Source organism: Eptesicus fuscus, chromosome 11 (assembly GCF_027574615.1).
Source record: "Eptesicus fuscus isolate TK198812 chromosome 11, DD_ASM_mEF_20220401, whole genome shotgun sequence".
Lineage (NCBI taxonomy): Eukaryota > Metazoa > Chordata > Mammalia > Chiroptera > Vespertilionidae > Eptesicus > Eptesicus fuscus.
The window spans coordinates 93,618,409-93,627,600 of NC_072483.1; the positions used below are offsets into that span (position 1 = coordinate 93,618,409).

The window sequence follows — 9,192 nt, forward strand, 5'->3', positions numbered from 1 at the left end:
TGTGCAAACAGGTTGTGAAGAAAAGCAGGTTTTGGTTTTTTGGTAAATGTACATCTCAAGGGGCTGGTATAGGTAAGTATCGGTGTGCTCTCGTAAGCCTTACTGGCCACACAGCTTCAGTGTGCCGTGGACACAGAACAGAATATTTTACATTAAAAAATGGATAATCTGCTAAATCCATTCCTTAGATGCTTAGAGAGAGTCTCCTATACATTAGTCACCATGTGCAGAATAATAGTGTTATATCTGATTAAGAAACCAAGAGTGTAAAGATCAACGAGAAATGGGTAGGCACATGCCCTTGGGGTATGATGCATAACAGCAGACATACTCAGAGCATCATAGCTTCTACATGGAGTGCTGCGGGGGTGTCACTCCGTGGACAATTAGTGTTTGTGGAGTCACTGAGTAAGTGAATGATTGAACAAATATTGATAATTGATGGTTATAACATGAAGGATAGATGCTTATCATATGCAATGCGCAACTGAATATTTGCTGACCTGGCTACCCTAAGGCAGTGGTCGGCAAACTCATTAGTCAACAGAGCCAAATATCAACAGGACAACGATTGACATTTCTTTTGAGAGCCACATTTTTTAAACTTAAACTTCTTCTAGCGCCACTTCTTCCAAATAGACTCACCCAGGCCGTGGTATTTTGTGGGAGAGCCACACTCAAGGGGCCAAAGAGCCGCGTGTGGCTCGCGAGCTGCAGTTTGCCGACCACAGCCCTAAGGGAATAAATGTAGAGGGGGAATCAGGGGCGGTTACCAACCACTGCAGTGCGAGGCTGGGCCTACGGCCCCTTGGCATCAGATATTTGGGGAAGCCCCTTCCATCCAGGCCCCTTCAAAGAACTGTGGCAATGCGAATTGTAACTCCCTTGAAGACACGGGGAAATGGGAAGCTGGTATGGGACAAGGCCTGTTGGAGCAGCTGGATGGAGCACTGAAACGTTATGGGTCTCTACCAGCAAAATCAGGGTCATGGCTGTGGGCAGATGACTCATAGCCCCAACAAGTAACAGCAAATTCTTAGCAGGAAAATGTCAAGATTCCAAACCCACGGTCAAGAACAGATGACCGCCACTTACAGACGACGGGGGAACAGCTGCTCGGTCTCAGAATGTTTGAGGAGATGTCACTGGGATTGTTGTCTCTGGCAATTCTATCAACACAGCAGGGACCTCTGATGTGGGAACTCCGGGGCTGTCCAGGGGCCCGGCTCCTCCATCCTGCCGCCTCGCTCAACTCCTCGTCCCTAACCCAGTTCTGACTTCAAATAGGACCCCTTTTCTTCAAAGGATCCCTCCGTCCTTATTGAAATTCCATCCCAAATGTCTGTTCACTGAAAAGCGTCTCTCAAACCAGGAAAGGGAAATGCAGAACGGCGCTTGCGTGCCTGTCAGCGCAGAGCTGAATTTTAGTCTCGTCCAGAGCTCTGCATTGTCACCTGGCGTAGGACACGGCCTCGTCCTGCACTCCCCCCTCTCTTAACACTCGGTGACAATGGAGCAAACTCGTGCCACACTCAGGCCAAGCAGTGGGATCCTCAGGTGTAGTGGTTGCCTAGCAACGTCACCTGCGCGTAATTAAGCATCTCTTGAGAATTGCTGGATTTGGCTTTAAATTCTTGGCCTCATTACAAACAGCTATTTAGAGTAAGTTGGACTCTCACTGTTGCATTAAAGATTGTGAGGCTCAAGGTGGGCAACAGTGTAAGAAGGAAGAAGATCTTATCACCAAAAGTTGTCTTTTTGGTGCTTTTTTTTTTTTTTTATTAATACACAGCTCATGTCTCTCTCCCTTTCCTGCAGTCAGCCTAAGGCACAGACCACGACACCAGGATAAGGACAGGCGTCTGTGGCTGTCACAGATGAAAACCTACATCCCCTCTAAGTAATCCCCAATCCAACGCTGTTTCCTGATTCCTAGTCAGCCTTTGTCTCGCTCCGTCTTAGGGCCTTAGGTCGGTGCTCAAGCTGCCTGAAAAGACCCTGCTGGGAGCTCTGATAGGGAGGCGAGCATCGGCACACCAATAAGGTGGGTTTGAAAACCTGAAGAATGTTAGGAGCTAGGTCAGTGTGCGCCCAGAGCCGAAGACCTACCAGTCACTTCACGCTACAGGAAGCATATGATATGGCCCGGCCGGCGTGGCTCAGGGGTTGAGCATCGACTTGTGAACCAGGAAGTCATGGTTCCATTCCCGGGCAGGGCACATGCCCGAGCTGCAGGCTCCATCCCCAGTAGGGTGCATGTGGGAAGTGGCCACCGCCTTCTGCCTTCTTTCAGGGTCGGGGCTTGGCCCCTGGCGGTGGCCTTGGGCTCGGCCGCACCCAGCGTCCCTGCTACCGATCGCAGGAGCCGACCCCCAGTGGTTTCCTGCGATCGGCCGCAGGCTCCCCGCTGGTGCCCAAGGCCGGGAAAGCCTCAGGTGGCTTTCCAGGCCTTGGGCTCCGCCACACCCAACGTCCCTGCAACGGTTTCCTGGTGGGCGTGGTTGGTGGGCGTGGCTTGGTTGGTGGGCGTGGCTTGGGCGTAGCGAAGGTGCGGTCAATTTGCATATTTGTCTATTATAAGGTAAGATATGTATATATATACACTGAGTGGCCAGATTATTATGATCTCTGAATGCATAATAATCTGGCCACTCAGTGTATTTGTATCTCAAATGGGCACCAAAAGTATTCTAGACTTTTGCTGGAGATCAACCACCTATTTGCCCTGAGCTTTCTATCAGCCAGTGCAAAGGGGAAAACTAATCAGGTGCATGATTTATAGTATCTTTGATATCAAATAAATGAGGTACTCAAGAGAAGTACACTGAGTGGCCAGATTATTATGCGTTCGGAGATCATAATAATCTGGCCACTCAGTGTGTATATATATACATATATATATATGCACATGTGATATGGAATGTCATCACATTCTATGGCCCTTCAATCATCACGCGCTGGGGCAAGTCCTTCGGGACACTCCTTCTCCCAAAGAAGAAGGCTGTCATCCCCCAGCCTCCCCTGGAACACTTCATGAGAACAAATGCTTGGCAGGGCTCTCAGTGTCATCAAGATGCCTACGACATCATCATAGAGCTCGCTATGACCTATGAGACTTCCTATGGATTAAAAACTCTGAACCATGGACTTCTGTAAGGTCCACCTAAAAAGTAATATACCGCCTGTGGTTGCATTGATAATGCCAATAACTCTACCGTTGGAACAGTAGGATGAAAAGGTTCAAGTCATCCAGCAGCTTAATGGAATAAAGAGCAGAAGTAGGTGAGGTGATGGTCGCGTTGCAAATCTAATAAAAGAAGGCGGTAAGGGCAGAGTTTTAAATGTCTTTCATTTTTAATAAAAAAAATATCATTCCATCAATAAAAAGGACGTGTCAATCTACAAGAAACCAATGCCCCGTTAGCAGCTTTTTAGAAAAGGTAAATAGAATGCGAAAGAGAATCATTTTAAAAGTAAATTTTCAACCTGAATATATGGACATAACCTCATGTGTGGAAGAGAAGCTCCGTGCTATCTCAGAAGGGAGGAGACGGTGGAGGGGAAGGGCGTGTTTAGGAAGATGTCATAGGATGAGCTGCCAGGATCCGGTCAGACGTGGAGAGTTTTGCCATCCCGGGAGCCAGGAAGGCTTTAAAAGCAATGAGATGTATCATCATTTTTAGAGGAAGCAGCCTGTCTCGAGGGTGTCGGCAATGGGTGTGTTACTAGGGAAACCAATAAAGCTTAACAGTGACTTGGTTCTTTGTAAGAGATTCTTGGTGGCTCTGTGGCTTGCATCCCTCGGCAGGTACCCAGAGAATGCACACCTTTTACATCTTGAACAGATCTGTGATGCTAATACATCAACATGGAATCAAGCACCAAAAACATCTCCAAATGCCACTCTTGATTTGTGTGTTTAATTTTCTACTAATTTTGGCATAAATACAATCCCATTCGTTCCCTTGAAAGGAAAAGGATTCTGGTGTTAGAGGATGACAGAGAAGTGTGAGGAACAGGCATAGAGTTTGGCATTTTTTGTCTCAACCTATACCTAAACCTTACTTTTGTGATTTTTTTTTTTTTTTTTGGTTAATTTTAAAGATCGTAACCTGAATTGGACAATCTTCAAATGGCACTATAATACACGATTAATAGAATTGTGATCTGTCTCTATATGTACCTATAGGACATATCTGAGCCTTGCTTACTCTGTTAGGTAATCAGTAAATGAAGTTATTAGCAATATGTTATTTAATATTCCTTGAACAGATTTTTTGAGCACTGACTCTACGATGAATACCAGGTAGGCTCTAGGATCAAAACAGTAGGCAACATAGATGTGTCCTCAAGACACGTCTGTTTAAGTGTGGAGTTACTGTAGCCAGTAGAAGCAGCACAGAGATGTCATTCCGCAAAGGAAAAGATGTCCAACATCCTCTCAGGATCAAGAACAGGAAAGGGATGAGGGGGTGAGACTCAGGGGAAGAGTGGCAAGAAGTGGTGCAAGAAGGAGGAGGAGCTTGAACAGCACCTTAAAAGGGCCAGAAGATGGATGCAAGGCCATAAAATTGACTCCTGAAGACTTTTCTCAGGACTGACACGACGGTCAGTTAATTTAAAGGGACTCTCTACCTGCATCTGATAGATCAGTTAGTGAGTGTGACTAGAACCACAGAAGCAGTAAGAATGTTCTATTCTAGTTTCCACACTTAAAGATGTACCGTACTTTCCGGCGTATAAGACGACTTTTTTACCCAGGAAAATCTTCTCAAAAGTCGGGGGTCTTATACGCCGGAAAATATGGTAGGTTAGAAAAATCTCTGACAATGTATATCAGATTGCTTAAAACCCAAATACCGTATTTTCCAGCATATAAGACCCCCGACTTTTGAGATTTTCCTGGGTTAAAAAGTCGTCTTATAGGAAAATACGGGTATATAGAATACTAGATGGGGTTTGATGCACAAATTCTTGCATGGGCGGGGTTCCTTGGCCTGGCCGGTGATCGAGGCCTATTGGGGGGGAGGGGGCGCGGCTGGTAGGAGGCAGGGGCCCTGGGAGGTTGGCTGGTCAGGGGGGCTGGCTGGCCAGGGGGAGGGGCTGCAGGAGGTTGGCTGGCTGGCACCCCGATTGGAGCCGATGGGGGGGCCAGCCGGCCGGGGGAAGGGATCGTGAGAGGTTGGCCAGCCGTGGGAGGTTGGCTGTGGGAGCGCACTGACCACCAGGGGGCAGCTCCTGCATTCAGTGTCTGCCCCCTGGTGGTCAGTGCACATTATAACTACTGGTCGACCGGTCGTTCCAGTCATTCTGGGTCATAATGGTCGCTTAGGCTTTTATATATAGATGTATTACATTAAGGCGTGAGTAAGAGAAAGGTACAGTTATAATAACCCAATGAAAAGATGATGAGAATCTATGTAGAATAGGGACAGTCGGGATTTAGCAGAGAAAATATGTGTAACAAATATCAGAGATGTGAAACAACAGGGTGAGACTTGATTAGAAGTTACTCATTATTTCTCTCACCTAATCCCCAACTCTTCATCTCCTTCCTCCGTGCCCCCATGCTGACTGGCTCTGCTCTGTGTCTTCCCCATCCTCAAGCAATTGCCTGGAACGCCCGTCACCAGCGAGTCAATGGCTACCTTTCTCACGTCCTTCAAGTTTTTGCTCAAATGACAATTCTCCCGACCTCCCCCTGCGAGAACATAAACTGCATAAGGGCGGACATATTCAATATGTACTTGGTTTTAGTTGTTGCTTTTTTAAAAAATATTTTATTTCATGTGCCTGGAATGGTAAGTAGGCCTCACAGGCATTCAATCAGTTTTTGATTGGCTGTAGTTGTTAGTGGTACATGCTAAAGGAACATTTTTGGAAAGAACACTAAGGTGAAGTTTGAGTTATTTTATTTTTTTTAAAGAATAGTTTATTGGATTTTTTTTTAAAAGAGGAATGGAGAGGGCAAGAGAGAAACATTGATGTGAGAAGCGATCGGCTGCCTCCTGCATGCCACTCATTGGTGATTGAGCCCGCAACCCAGGCATATACCCTGACCAGGAATTGAACCGGCAACCTTTTGGTGCATGGGGGACTCCCAACCAAATGAGCCACCCTGGCCAGGGAATGGGTTGAGTGATTCATCAGGATAAAATCTGGGACTCAAGAGAGTCATGTGCAAAACAGCTATGATTTGTGTAGGAGGTAGGCAGTAGCAGTCAGGTGATAATGGTCTTTACTGGCATGATTATGCAAGCAAAGGCATTGTATAGGTAAAACAAAGTTAAAATTCCCACACACTTTTGCTCATGAATAAGAAGACTGCATAACTTTAAGATGTTAAATCTCCCCCATGGATACTTTAACATGATCCCAATTAAAACGCATTCTGTGGGGAGTGGCGGGCCCAGGCAGTCTGATTTACCGCGACGCTGGACATACGTGACCCCCTTCTCTTGTGCTCGGCTTTTCTCTGTGCGTTTCCTTTCTTTATCCTATACACAAAAATAGACCCGACGCTTCCGTATTCCACGGAGAACTCCTCGGGAGTTATCGATGTGAACAGGGGCCTCCATCACAGAGTCTTTTATCCTTCCTTCCTCCCACAGTGTCGCATGTGCTTTATCAAGCACATCACAGGTGGATGGGCTGTTGGAGGCGTTGGAACATGAATGCAGACGGTGGCATTGTGTGCGTTAGGAGTTCACGTGTGAGTCTCCCGCATGTCAGATTGTTGTTTTCCTCTCAGCCTCTTTAAAAAATGTGTTTGGCTTTATATAGTTCCTGAGCTTCATCTTTCTGGCCTCTGTCTTATTCTAGTTCTGCCTTTTTTTTTTTTTTGCTTTTCCTTCTTTCAATATTATTATGAAATATAATAATATTTAATATAAATATGTATATCTACACCTATATCATGCATATCTCTATCTCTATCTCTCTATCTCTCTATCTCTATCTCTCTATCTCTATCTCTATCTCTATCTCTATCTCTATCTCTATCTCTATCTCTATCTCTATCTCTATCTCTATCAAAAACAGCATAAAATCAGCTCACATGCAGGGAGCCTCCAGTGTGTCAGGTACCACGCCAGGCCCTGCGAGCAGCCCAAAGACGAGAAAAGACATGCTCGTTGCTCTTCGAATGTTATGGATACGTTAGAAAAAAGCAAAGCAGTTTCTCTTCATTGTGAAAGCAAGTCATTTTACTCTCCATGTGTTATGTTTTACATGTATTTTGTGTAATTTTAGCTCAGAATCCATGAGAAAATAATTTCTAGTTTAGGTTTTATTTGTTGTTGTTTGTTTGTTTGTTTTTTGCCAGAAACAACGTGGAGGTATTTCAGAGTGTCTCGGGACGATGTTGTGCACACCTTCTATGCTGAAAGTCCGTCTTTGTAAATGAGCTTTTATGGGCCCTGGATGTTAATATGCAGACAGAACAGTTCAAGTAACTCTCGTGACCATGGTGCTTATAAGTGTCCCTTTGTCAGCAAAATGCTATTTGAGTCTTTGCTGACAGCTGCCTGTAGGCATACTGTTACTGCAATCAGTTAGGCCAAAACATCAATCAAAACTGCTGTGCAAGACAATCATTCTGGAGATGTTATAAATACTCTTAAATTATGTCCGTCTATCATTTAGGGATTCTGCTGCTCCATTGGGCCCCGATACCATACTCAGGGACAGAGAATCAACATTGTTCTTCTTCAGGAATTAAATGTAATGCATGCGCCTCAGAACCCTCTTTGCTGTGTGTACGATTTGGGTATTAGTCATTCTATTAACTCAAAGGTCACTGTCTTTAGCCCAAACATGTTGATGTAGATTACATAGCCTCTACATTAGCCACACAACCCATCCCAGTCATAAATTCTAGCAATAGCCAAGGGAACTTTGACTTACACACACACACACACAAAACACACCACACACACACACACACACAAAACGCACCACCGCCCCCAACACACAAAAACAAGCACATTTTCAGTCGAGCCTTTCTGCCGCTCCTGCAGACCTTCGCCCTGCTCTGCAGGCCTCTCTCTTCTCCTGTCTCCCATGGAGCCTGTAACCCCCACCACTGGCGCCATTCTTCTTGGCAGATGCAACTGACTCTTTTTTTAAAGATGTTTTTATTGATTTTTTTTTAGAGAGAGAGGAAGGGAGAGGGAGAAGGAGATAGAAACATCAATGATGAGAAAGAATCATTGATTGGCTGCCTCCTGCACCCTCACCCCCATGGGGGATCGAGCCCACAACCTGGGCATGTGCCCTGACCGGGAATGGAACTGTGACCTCCTGGTTCATAGGTCCACACTCAACCACTGAGCCACACCAGCTGGGCTGCAACTGTCTCTTTCTAAACATCACTATTACCCTACCCACGACTACGCTTGCTTTTCCTCTTCTCTGTCTTCTTTCTCCTTCCCTCTCTCCTCCTCCTCCTCTTCTCTCTCTCTCTCTCTCTCTCTCTCTCTCGCCTCCTTGCCATTCCGTTCTTCCATTGGGAATAGAAACTCTATTTCTTACAGACCCTGAAGGCCCCCGCTGGTCCCTGCTGTTACCCACTGTCCGTTGATGGCAGCGGCGTCAGCGTGCCCAGGTTGTCCGCTGGTCCTCAGTGACGTAGAGAATGCGTCTTCACTCTGTGTTTTCCTCCTTCTGGGGAAGCACCAAAATAGCGTTTTTAGTGGCGAAGGATTTATAGGTTTGAGGTTTTTTTAAGAAAACATTTTAAAGTTTTATTAGGTGCCCCTTTCTCCCAGAACCTTTGCAGCTGAACTGCTGGTTTACTCACTGGGCTTGGTCCTTGATTCCCAGGGTGAATTCTCTCCTAGGAAACACATTCGCAGTCACATCAATGTCCTCGAACCAATACACCAGTTCAGCCATCCAGCCTAGTTACGGCTCGACCCTGCTGTGGGAAGTAACTGACTCAATCATCTTTAATGTCTATGTACACACGTTTTTTTAAGGCAAATATTAAAGTACTAGAGGCCCGATGCACAAAGATTCGTGCAAGAACGGGCCTTCCTTCCCCTGGCTGCCGGCACCGCCTTCGCTCCGGCCAGAGCCGCCTTTTCGCCTTCCCACGCTGCCCAGAGGCCTGGAGCGGCCAGGGGTGGTGCGGAATGCCATGGCGACGATGCAAGTGTCCTGCCCCACCCCCAGCCGCTCGGTGCCTACATA

General features: G+C 46.3%; 1 long non-coding RNA gene across 1 annotated transcript; it reads left to right on the forward strand.

Moving 5' to 3' along the window:
* Positions 1-3,156: 3,156 nt before the first annotated feature.
* On the forward strand, positions 3,157-7,390 carry LOC129150698 (uncharacterized). Its single transcript, XR_008557418.1, has 3 exons — positions 3,157-3,282; positions 6,612-6,712; positions 7,325-7,390. It is a non-coding gene; the product is annotated as an uncharacterized LOC129150698 (long non-coding RNA).
* The last annotated feature ends 1,802 nt before the right edge of the window (positions 7,391-9,192 follow it).